General features: G+C 32.2%; 1 protein-coding gene across 7 annotated transcripts in view; it reads right to left on the bottom strand.

The window, feature by feature from the left end:
• Positions 1–13,244, bottom strand: part of LOC134728292 (nitric oxide synthase-like protein) — a 91,809-nt gene that overhangs the window by 29,062 nt on the left and 49,503 nt on the right. Inside the window, exon 1 of one of the 7 annotated variants that reach the window (XM_063592847.1) lies at positions 12,908–12,989. The exons of 5 other annotated variants lie outside the window; for them this stretch is intronic. The gene's annotated coding sequence lies outside the window, so the exon portion shown is untranslated. Of the gene's footprint in view, positions 1–10,288; positions 10,380–12,907; positions 12,990–13,244 lie in introns of those variants that run through there. One more of the 7 variants, XM_063592846.1, reaches the window with a different exon arrangement.

Raw genomic sequence — 13,244 nt, forward strand, 5'->3', positions numbered from 1 at the left:
CTTGTGAAGCTATTGAACATTATACTGTAGCAGACATAGCTGCACCAATATTTTTTTGACTTTGTGATCACATAGGGAATGGTTTGTTAAATAACAATATGTAATAGCTGCATAAGAAGCAGAGATATCACTACAAAAAAGGAAAATCACAAAATTACTGAAAATTCATAACGGAAAGTCCATAATCAAATATCAAAATCAAATGATAAAACACATCAAACGAATGGACAACAACTGTCATATTCCTGACTTAGTACGGGCATTATAAAATGTAGAAAATGGTGGTTTGAACCTGTATTTATAGCGCTAAACATCTCACTTGTATGAAAGTCACATCTAATTCCATTATGTAATTTACAACGATACAAAATGATTCTCACATTAGTTGGGACAGCAAAAGATCAAAAACTTATTAATAAGTGGTTGAATATTAATGAAGCGATTAAAACTATTTGCCTCAAATTCCAGAAACAGTGCACCTTTTCAAATCATTTTATACGTGCCTATTTGGATTATGATCATGGTTGGAGCACTGATAGCATAAGATGACGCATTCACGATTGTCCGACATGATCAGATGGGAAAAGGAGGGACCGAAATTTAGCATTTCTGAAACTAATAATTTTACTGTTTAAATGTACTTTGATAACATTAATAACTTAGACCTTTAGTTTTTACTAGAAATTCTAAACGAGATGCATCAAAACACAAAATGTTTATCTTATTATATCGACTCTTAAAAACATATATAAACGTGTATGGTTTAGGATTAGATTGTCAGTAGACATATTTAAAGGATTTACAATATGTTATGACAGTTGTGCAGTTGGACACGTTTTCGTAACAACAGTTTTACATATACATGTATCGTATGTTTAAAAATAACTTTCAATCAATAATTAAGCTAAACAGAAACATAATGGATGACAAAAGCATTTGTGTTATTTATTAAAAGATAAGAAGCTGTGGTATGATCGCCAGCTATTCATTTGCTATTCTTCCGAAATCACATGATGTGGAAGTAAGCAATCATTGGTCACTGTACAGCTCACAACAATGTAAAAATGGCTTAATTTAAAAGAAAACCAATTTACAGAAAACTAGTACTAAGCTCATCGGTGTCTAATTTGCATGACTTATTGCTGATGCTTTATGCATAACATTGCAACCAAACTCCATAAACAGTCGTACTTATTCATCTTTATAAAACAATAAAAAAAAGATCGCAAATAAATTTTTCAGGACTTTACCGAATTAATTGGGGATTTTACAGATACACACACAATTTATAATGTATGGTATCAATGTTATAGTAAGTATAGTTCTAAAGTATGATTCATTTCAAAATTTGCTGTATAATATAGAATTTGATTTTCAGTTAATGAAAAATAACATTTACTGACGTGAAATATGCGATTGCAGTTATGGAGTGGTGCACGTTTTCATTACAACAGTCATAACATATACATGTATCGTGTGTATGGAAATAACTTTCAATCAACAACAGTTCACATAGGTTAAAGATGAGCGTGTGATACGGTGCTTTTTGTCCGCAATTTGCTTTTTGTCCGCTTTTGCTTTTTGTCCGATAATTTTGCTTTTTGTCCGAAACTTTTGCTTTTTGTCCGTTGCTTTTTGTCCGTTTCGCCTTTTGTCCGACAATTTTGCTTTTTGTCCGAAACTTTTGCTTTTTGTCCGTTGCTTTTTGTCCGTTTCGCCTTTTGTCCGATAATTTTGCTTTTTGTCTGAAACTTTTGCTTTTTGTCCGTTGCTTTTTGTCCGTTTTGCTTTTTGTCCGCTAATTTTGCTTTATGTCCGATATAAAAATGTGTATATCTTTTGCCGGTTTCGTTTTGAACATCAAAACCCCCTGCCATTTTTTATTATTACAAAAGTAAACATACATAAGTGATTGCGCATATTGTCAACAGAGGCAGAAATTTTTATTGGTATCGTGCATATTTATGATTTTTTGCGTTTTGTGTTTGATAGTTTGTAAGAAGTATTACATAGCTCAAATTTTAAGTTATGCACATAACATTATTTATAACTGAATGCTATCAAACATACAATGATTTTATCTTTTTCATCAAAAAACATACTTATTTATTTTTGCCCATCTGGCTCTTTTGACCAAATAGGCTTTTCTAATCAAGTAGCGTCCGGCGTCCGTCGTCGTCGTCGACCGTTAACTTTTACTAAAAAAATACTCTACTGGGCCAAATTTAAACAAACTTGGCAACACTCATCATTAGGGTATCTCATTAAAAAAATATGTCTAATCATGAAAGTTTTAAATATTCAATATTAATTCCATTGTCTAATTAACTCGCCTACCAACCAAGATGAACAACACGCCGGAAATAGAATATATGGAGTAAAATTTAATTTTTGTCTTTTATTTTGAAAACCACTAAAAAGGTAGAAATCTGACAACAGCAGGATGCTGAGCTCTGCCGATTGTTCATACATTTCAAAACAGTCAGATGATGTCCCAAAATTGGTTTCCATTCTCTAACTATGGTTTTCCTTAAACCAATGCTATTAAACTTGAACACAATGCTTATTACCACATAACCCAGAACAAGTTTGAATTTCGGTGGCTTCACTTTTACTGTTATAGAGTTATGTCCCTTTGCAAAAACTGTTGATTTTTTTATTCCCGTTCTTTTACTTAAAAAAATGGTATGAAAGGTGCAATGTGCATTACTACAAATCACAGGTCAAAATGGTGGCATCACTTTTCCAGTTATGCTCCTTTATAAATAAGAAAAATGCTGACTTTGTCGTTTTTGTTTTCTAACTTAAATTCGTCTGAGCAAATGTTATGAAACTTATACAAAATGCTTATACTAACAGAAGTACGATCAAGTTCAAATTTGGGTAGTGTCACTTGTGCCATGTTTGTGCCCCTTTCTATAGGTAAATGCAAGCGGAATCATTATCTGTGTCCAAAGGACTTATTTAGATTTATTGCCCTCAAATGGATTTTACCATTTATTTTCGTGTTTGCCTACTATTTTGAAAATTTTGAAAATTAAAATAGAGACCATGGAGACAGAAAAACTTTATGATGATCAGTATGATCAGTTCTATACAAGTGAGACAACATGGTCGAACTCATTAATAGAATCCTACTTACAGTAAATATCCTTTGATGATGATTTTGACCATTTTTTTGTTTGCGTTTTTTGCCTCATACTGGATCTTAAATCTGCAATAAAGACAATATGAAGGCGACTTCTTATTTAAGTTATTGCCCTTTAATGTAGTGTATTTCCTCTTCTTTTTTTTTTTAATGTAAATAACAGAGAACCCAAGGACGAATTTGTAATTAAGGTAGTAAAATTTGATTTTGTTTGTTTGATTAGTAATGTTTTTAAATGGTTATTTTAGGGGAGATAACTATAAAACAGAGCAGACAACAGCCGAATGCCACCAATGGGTCTACAATGTAGCGAGAAACTCCCGCACCCGTAGGTGTCATTTAGCTGGCCCCTTAAACAAATATGTATACTAGTACAGTGATAATGGACGTCATACTAAACTCCGAATTATACACAAGAAACTAAAATAAAAAATCATATAAGACTAAAAAGGCCAGATGCTCCTGACTTGGGACACGTGCAAAATTGCTGCGGGGTTAAACATGTATATGAGATCTCAACCCTCCCCTATATTTCTAGCCAATTTAGAAAAGTAAACGGATAAAATTACGCACATTAAAATTCAGTTCAAGAGAAGTCCGAGTTCGATGTCAGAAGATGTAATAAAAGAAAAGAAATAAAATTACAATAAAATATTTATAAAGAACAACAGACTACTACATGATCTTTTGCTATTTTACATTTGAGCACGGTGACCCTTTCTTATCTATAAATGTTTTCTTTTCTAAAAGCTATATTCTATCATTTGTTCACCATTCTATCATTTAATTTAGCTTCTGATCACATAATGGTGTTTTTTTTCCCCTGTATAATCCATACAAATGTGTCATTTTGTCACAACCTGTATCTTGAGAAAATGTTCGTTTACCTATCATACTTATTATATTTTTGAACATTTCACAATATTACTAAGTTTGTTGCAAAATCATTTTTAATCTATTCTCCCATACCACCTTAAAGACGATTTTCACCACCTATTTTGCGTTTTGTCATATATCATAGAAAATTATAATAGATAAATTAAAGATACACTTTAAATCACAAAAATGATCTGCAAGTCAAGATCTGCTTACATGTCAAATTTTGCCGACATAGTTAAGTATAGTCCGGCGGCTACAAGCATATATCAGACGAGTTGTGTACATCCTGCTGCAAGCATGAAATTTGGCATAGACTTTCCTCAACTATTACTCTTTGATTTCAGATACGGAGGCATTTGAAAAAAAAGTCCCACTTCCGGTAAAATTCAAAATGACGGACACCATATTTGAATCAGCCTAATATCGAAGACTAGTATTTGAAAAGGTGTTATTATCATGCTTCTATCATAATATTCAGTACAAACCTTTGTTTTTGACTACTTTTGGATATATTATATTGATAAGATGTCTTTAAAAACACTACTTCCGGTAAAATCCAACATGGCGGTCATTGTACTAAAAAAAGTGTTTTTTTAGGAAGGGTAATTGAAGTGTGTTTTAATGTATTTCCACCATCATTACATTATGCAGAAACCTTTCTTTAAAAGTGCTTCACATGGACATAATGTATAAGACGTATATCTTTAAAACCCTGACTTCCGGTAAGATAAAAAAAAAATGGCGGACATAGAAATATCGATTTATTACTTAAATATTCAACTTTTTTATCATGTAAAGAAAACGTTGGGTCATTTAACTTTTGGCTTTAAGCTATCACCAAAACCACTTATTCTATTCTGTTGTAAATGTTTAAGGGGACGACCATTTGATATTCTGGGAAGGGGGGCAGGAGGATTTGTTTTAGATCAGTTATTTATTTGTGTAAACTGAGAGGACAGATTATTCATTTTCTGCACTATTGAAGCAAGATTTTTCATTTTCATGAAAGCAAGGGACTGATTATTCATTTTCACAACTATATTTATGATACTCGAAAACATAATTTTTTTTTAAATATTTGTTAATTATACATGTATAGTCAAGTCATTATGTACCATTTAATCAGAAAAGATCATTATCCCCTGCAGAAATTTTAAGATTCAAGATTTCATTCATAACCCCAGACACATACTTGTGTACAATAGGACAATATACAAACATTTTAAGATGATACATAGCGAGACAGGACAAACGAAACACAAATACATAGTAAAAAGTATGTTATTAAAGACAATTGATATAATTAGATTATTTTTTTTTTTTATTTTCTTCAAGAAATAAATCATTTATGTTCCAAAGCAATATACATGTATTGTGTTCATATATAGTATTAAATTAAATTTAGTTTGGTTTTACCTAGCCTAATTTAAAAGTATTGTCAAATATCTTTTGCCGAGCGGAGCGAGGCCAAACATTATTTGAAGGGTTTTTGAACCGGTGAAGGCCATAGAAGCTATAGACCTGCTGAGTTATTTATTTTCAATACATTGCAAGTTGGGTTATTTATTTTCAAACCACCACAGAACAAACCATTTATTTTTGTGATTATCAAGGCTGAGTTATTTATTTTCAAAATCCTCCTGCCCCCCCCCCCCCCCCAAGAATATCAAATGGTCGTCCCCTAAATACAAAGTTGACACTTCCGGTAAAAAATATGGCGTAAATTACTAATTGAAATATTTTTTAAATTACTACTATTTGGCCAAAAAATACATGTTTATTCACACTCTCCACCACATGCACACAACGCAGTGCACTGGGGACCCGATTTCCCCTATATCAACGACTGAGGCATCCTTTTTTTACATCCAAAATATACAAACTTCTAACAAAATGATGAGGCCTCAGAAAGATTGTTTTTAAAAGGAATCTTCTTTGTCCCTTCGCCATCCATTAGCGCCTGGACTGGCTAGCATTGGTAAAAAAAAGAGATGGGAAAGTTAAAAAAAAAAAGGCTACTAAGCATTTAATTAACGAAATAGATGTGCACAATATCTCATGTACACATAGTGCATTTCTAAATACAAAATCACAAATGTCATAATGAACGCACCGAAGTACTTTATATCCGATATGCTCGCAACGCAAGCATAGAAGACTTTCATTGGATAACAATAAAACTAACTTGTGACAAAGATAAATCATACTGTCCTCATTCGGATTAATTCGACAAAATCTGACCTGTACTTTTTAATCTCCTTTTTTTTTTTTACAAATTAGACCGTTGGTTTTCCTGTTTGAATGGTTTAACACTAGTATTTTTTTTTACTATATAGCGTGGTGTTCGCTGTGAGCCAAGGCTCCATGTTTAAGGACCTACTTTGATCTATAATGGTTTACTTTAAAACAAATTATTACTTTAATGGAAAGTTGTCTCATTCGAACTCATGTACCATCTTCTTATATCTATATTTTTTTTTAATTTTCCCTTATAAATAACGGCTTGCTAGTCTTCCAACTGAACGATCTAATTTTCTAACGTCAAAAGACATTTACATCTTACTTATTTGTGTTCTAAACATTTTTTTTAGTACTAATTGAAGAAATGAATTTATAACAAGAAGTAATTGTAACAGGATGCTGTTACGAAGTCTCCCAAACAAAGTTCACATAACTCCCCATTCATATGGTCCCATGTTCATTTGATTTAATTTGGTCCCATACAAGAATATATATGGTTTACGAGTCGGGGTCTCCACCATTTACAAGTTTTCAAACAGGAAGGGGTGGTGGTGACCCCCAGGGACATAGCCTACATTTCATTTCATTTGTTTTATTGTCCCCTACAAAAATATATATGGTTTAGGGGTGGGGATCTGGACCGTTTAGAAGATACTAGCACATTCCGAGGCTCAAATTGAACGGGGTGGGGATGACCCCCGGGGACCTCCCTTGAATTCATTTGATTTGTTTTATGGCCCTATTCAAGAATATATATGGTTTAGGGGTGGGGATCTATGGTCGTGAACAGCGTGGTGTTAACGTGGTATGTTTGTAGTTGGGTCTCTATGATAACACGATGGTCGTAGTGAGGTCGTAATAACGTCGCTGTGAGATAATAGCGCTGTCTCTCCGAAAATAGAATCACGCTTTCGCTGCGCCCTCGCTGCGATGGTACAGCGACCTTTGTGATTTTACCACGACCTTAGTGCGCTCTCACTACGCTTCTACTACGACCTGATTTCACCACGACCGCACCACGATTGTTTTGAACATGTTCAAAGTTGGCCACGCTCATCACGATCTTGAAAACCTCACCACGATCGTGATTCGACCTTACTGCGATCTACACGATCGTACTACGATCATCAAAATTGACATTTTTTTCACAGATCGTAATAAAACTTCATTCAAATAAAAACCAACTTCTGATAATTTTCTTTAAAATTACCAATTAAGGGGCAGCAACTCTAAAAACTGTTATCCGATGTGTCGAAAAAAAATTCAGCAGATATATCTTGACTTGATAAACATATTTACTCCTTGTCAGATTGGCTCTGAACGCTTTGGTTTCAGAAATATAAGCCAAAATCTAAATTTTACCCAAAGTTCTATTTATAGACATGGCGGCCATCTTGATTATTGGGAGGGGGCATGTGATATTTTTTTTTAAACTAGATACATAAAGGATAATTGTGCCAGTAGTTTCAGAGGAGAAAGATTTTGTAAAATTTAACGTCGAAGACGGATGCCTACTGATGAGTAAATCTCAGCTGGTCCTCTAGTCCAGGTGAGCTAAACCAGCAAAACGGACAAAAAGCAACGGACAAAAAGCAAAAGTTTCGGACAAAAAGCAAAATTATCGGACAAAAGGCGAAACGGACAAAAAGCAACGGACAAAAAGCAAAAGTTTCGGACAAAAAGCAAAATTATCGGACAAAAGGCGAAACGGACAAAAAGCAACGGACAAAAAGCAAAAGTTTCGGACAAAAAGCAAAAGTATCGGACAAAAAGCAAAAGCGGACAAAAAGCAAATTGCGGACAAAAAGCACCGTATCAAGCGTGATCATGTTGATACCATAAATATCAAATATTTAAAGTAGCATATTTAACATCGTTAACTTTAGACTGATATATATATAGCTGCATGTAAATCATTGCAACCAAATTTTATAAAGCAGTCATAGAATATGTTATAGATATTTCATATATTTTTGATAATTTTGCAGTGTTTCGTTAATTGTACAATAGCTGTAAATATTATGAAATATATGTTTTAACCTCTCGGTTTAACCTCATACAAATACAAAATTATCGAAATTATCGAGAGGCATTCAATTGTAATTATGTGTTAATTTGACTTGTTTGATTCTTAATAAGCACCGTATAGTTCCAATTTTAGAGCAGTTTTGTGACTGTTGGTTGTTTTCAAATCAATCTAATGGTCAATTAAGTAGCTTACAATAATAGCGCAAAAAAAATGACGACAAAATAATTATATTTGTTTACCATTGCAGATCTGAATATTAATTGATATATGTTTCTGTGAAATCTGCAAAGCATTAAGTCCTATTCAGTTATAACAAGAACTAAAGAAATTCCACAGTGAAGAAATGGGTCGATATCTCTGCTGGTGGACCCTCAGTCCTCAAGGATACCATCAGCCCAGTAGTCAGTACTTCGGTACTGACATGATTTAACATTTTTGTCAAGCCTTCTACTTTTGTCGAAAAATCGAGACTGAGCGATCCTACATTCCGTCGTCGTCGGTGTCGTCATCGGCGGCGGCGTCCACAAATATTCACTTTGTGGTTAAAGTTTTTAAAATTTTAATAACTTTCTTAAACTATACTGGATTACTTCCAAACGTGGACAGAAGCTTGTTTATGATCATAAGATAGTATCCAGAAGTAAATTTTGTAACAATAAAATTCCATTTTTTCTTTATTTTACTTATAAATGAACTTAGTCTTACTGCGGGGAAACATTACATTCACTCTGTGTCAAGTTTTTAAAATTTTAATAACTTTCTTAAACTATCCTGGGTTTGTACCAAACTTGGACAGAAGCTTGTTTATGATCAAAAGATAATAAACGGAAGTATATTTTGTAAAAAAAAATCCATTTTTTCCGTATTTTACTTTTAAATGGAATTAGATTTTCTGCCAGGAAATAGCACATTCACTCTGTGGTTAAATTAAAAAAAAATATAATAACTTTCTTATACTACTTTTAATTTGTACCAAACTTAGACAGAAGCTTGTTTATGATCATAAGCTAGTATTTAGAAGGAAATTTTGTTAATATTTTGTACCTGTTTATCTGTATTTTACTAATAAATGGACTTAGTTTTTCTTCCAGTTAACATTTAACATACAGTCTGCGGTTAAAGTTTTTAAACATTTATTAGATTCATAAACTATCCTGGATTTTTACTAAACTTAGACAGAAGCTTCTTACAATCAAAGTATAGTATCAAGAGGAATATTTTTATTGATTTTTTTCCTCATTTTGTTGAGCCTGTGATTTTCAGCAAAAGTAGGCGAGACACTGGGTTCCGCGGAACCCTTACAAATTTTTTTTAAATTGTCTTTTTATTAATTTTGAAATCATTAAAAACTATGGCTTCAACTCCCTCAGGCAAAGTTGACTTTAGATGCATTTGGCTATTTATTTGGGTAATTTTGTCATATAGCTCTTCAATGACTTCGATACTAATACATCCTTGGATTTCAAATGGGACTTGAGCGTTTCTGATGAGGTTTAATCCAGAAAAGCGCTTCGGACGCATGGAATTATTAAAAGTGTTGTTTTCAATTTTTTAGACAGGTACCTGCCATTGTGACTAGAATAACGTACAATGAAAATCAGAATCAAGCTAGATGGGAAGTGGACATTCAATACGATTTTTTGTTTAATAAGAGAAAATGCCTGTCCAGTAAGTATAAAATAAAGATGTGGTGTGATTGCTAATGAAACAACTATCCACTAGGGATAGCATAACGTGACTGTTAACAATTAGACTGTAATACATATCACAGGAAATATAGTTTTTATTTTGACCCGGTCAACATTCTATTTGTTTAACAAAAGACTTACAAAACGTGTCATAATAAGATTTAGTTTGTTTTTGTAGTCAATGACATATTGAGATTCCAAGTTTCATTCAGGGCGGTAATACAATTTTAACAGTACCATAACTATACCTTTTTTATTTCAATTTCGAAAATTTCAAAAATAAATAACAGTTATATAACTTACCGCAAACATAATATCCCTTTTAAAAACACAAGCTTTGGGGTTTTTAACATCAATTGTACACAGACGATTTTATTACATTTTACTTGGTGGCCACATCCATATTTTTAACAGACTAATGCACGTCTATCCGTTTGCGGAGCATGTATAGCAGGGATACAGTCATTCTTCAACCTATGCAACGTAATGATCATTTAAGTACAAAAGAAAAAATAGAACCAGGACATTTATTAAAACAAATGATCTTAAAACAAGATTAAAGGTTGTTGGTTCTCGTTCATGGACTTTGCAAGAAAGAACTAATATGTCAAGCGCTTATTTAACTATGATCAATGCAATAATATTGTTACTGAAACGTGTTACGACAAACGTTAACCTGATCTAAACAAGATTCGATCCAAAACTTTGATATAATTGGATATCTATTATTTCGAATTTCCTTTAGATAAATGTTTATTTTTTTAAGCAAATGACTACTAATATCAGGACAATGCATTTTCTTATCTCCGTTTCGGAAGAACATATTATTTATTAAAGCATGTCACGGCAGAAAACTCTTGAAAAAATGAAACAATGATATTTTTTCGGATACACCCAAGATAGAGAATATTCGTACTCTTCCCATATTAATTGTTCGTCAATTATACTGCACGTTCGTTTATTTTAAAATGACACTTATTGGTTACTATTTGACCTTCCTCATCAAACAAAATTGACATTCAATCTGATTACGCATCGCAAAAAAGCAAGTCTATCTGAGCAGTGAAAATCTTAATTGACCTTATACCCAGTTTGGACCCCTTTGTTGATAAAAATATGTTTCCGGAAAGGAACTCCCATCTGAACTATATTGATTGCTTGCTTGTTGGTTTCTTGAAGTTCAGTGGCAAATATTTCATGCATATTAAAGACGAAGGAACAACTAGATATTTACAAGTTACTTGTCACTGTAGATGAACTACAATTTTTTCTTTTGATAGATGAATTACATAGATGACTCGACCATCCGGAAGTCCGGTTTATGTATTTATACATAGTTGAAGGACACGGATAGGTATTGTGGTTTTACTACAATTATTTGTAAATCGGTGTTGAGAATTAAATAACAATTGAAATTAAGTTGATTTTTTCGCAGTATAACCTAAAGAGGGACCCGTTTATTCTAACCATTTTATATGATGTAACTATTTGTTTTGTTCGTAAGCAATGAACATAGATTGTATTTGTATTCTCCATATATAGACACGTTCAAGTTGATAAACTGCCGGGATATGTTTCTAATCACATATACATGTAGCCATTATAAATGTAACTACTCAATTAAAACAAATTAAAACACCAAAAAATATGTTCTTTGGAATTTTTATTTTCATATCTTTCAAACTTGCATTTAACAACTTAAGTTACATAATTATTCTAATAAAATAAATTAAATATAGATTACAGAATTTGTTTTTCTCACGTTATCGAATAAAAACGTCGTTAGCTTTTAGATAAACATCGAAATTTCATATCATTTTTATACCTCTTGGCTTTTTAATTTGTTATTTTTCATATTTATATCTTTAAATTTTGTAAATATATGCCTAACTTAGAATCGAAAACATATTAATCATTTAATAATGAACTTAACCGAACATTAAATATGTTTTAAAACACAACACGTTGTAACATAAATATCGGACGTTTTAGATACATATATATCTTTTGGCAATACATTTATGTGCGCAGTATCGTGAGCCAACTAACTGCTGATCAAAGGACATTACTAAATCACTGTACTTCAAAGTCACACGTAGAGATGTAACATATGAACTATCTAATAGCGTAATTACACAATTTTACTTTAAAATTGTCAATGTGCATTTGCATAGTATTATATAAGGAGAACGGGCGTGTCAAGGCGAAATTTACGCGTAGGGTAAATAAATGTCCACTGTATTTTATTTATTTTTTTGCACTCAAAAGGTTAAAAAGTACATTGAACTGTGATAATATGAATAAAAGAAACAAAAAAAAAGAATTTACGAAACTTGCTCTGGCCTGGTGTGTAATAATTCAGGGCACACTACCCATTCTTCTTTGTATCTTATTAATATAGCATTTATTAAACTCGATATCTACAAGCTGTATTGCTTTTGGAATGAAGAATATATATATTCAGTGACCAAATTGTTGTCTAAACTGGCCATCCTATGATTTTATAATTATTGATAAATGCTTAATTATAATTAGTTCTCCTCAAATGGTTCCATTGCACACTAACACGATATTCACCTTCACATGTGCATACTTATATATCTGTACAAATTTAATGCATTGAACATTTGAAAGTAAATATGATAATATTAAGAATGAATATGATGACTTTAAGTATAGATATACTAATATTATATATACATATTATACAATTGAGAATAAGATATACATATGATAAAATCAGAAATATGTATGATTATATCATCAGCAAATGTAAACAATCATCAGTAAAGGAGGGACCTCGTAGAAGAATATTTTTCGATTGACTGGCATAATAAACAATGCCTTCAAGTACTTCTTTGACTAAATTAATATGAATACGGATAATAATTCAAAATTTGAAAGCATGTACAAAAAAATTACCTGTTAGTTTGTTCCTGTCAATCACCCATTATATGTTTTGTACTATATATAGCCAGTTACATTCTGTTTTAGTGAACTTTAGTCCACGCTTTACATTACAATATAGGTATGTCTAATAAAGTGTTCAATACTAATTTGTTATGATTCATGATTTATTAATCCAACAACCCAAAGACCATATACTGTACGGAACATTTCTGGACAATAATATTTTGTTGATAGATGAAGAACCTTGTGGAACAGGGGTGGATCCATTCATTTAAAAAAAAAGGGGTGTTCCAACTATATGGCCCCATTCAAATGCATTGATCGGCCAAAAAAGGGGGGTTCCAACCCC

The sequence above is a fragment of the Mytilus trossulus genome, chromosome 8 (genome assembly GCF_036588685.1).
Source record: "Mytilus trossulus isolate FHL-02 chromosome 8, PNRI_Mtr1.1.1.hap1, whole genome shotgun sequence".
Classification (NCBI taxonomy): Eukaryota; Metazoa; Mollusca; class Bivalvia; order Mytilida; family Mytilidae; genus Mytilus; species Mytilus trossulus.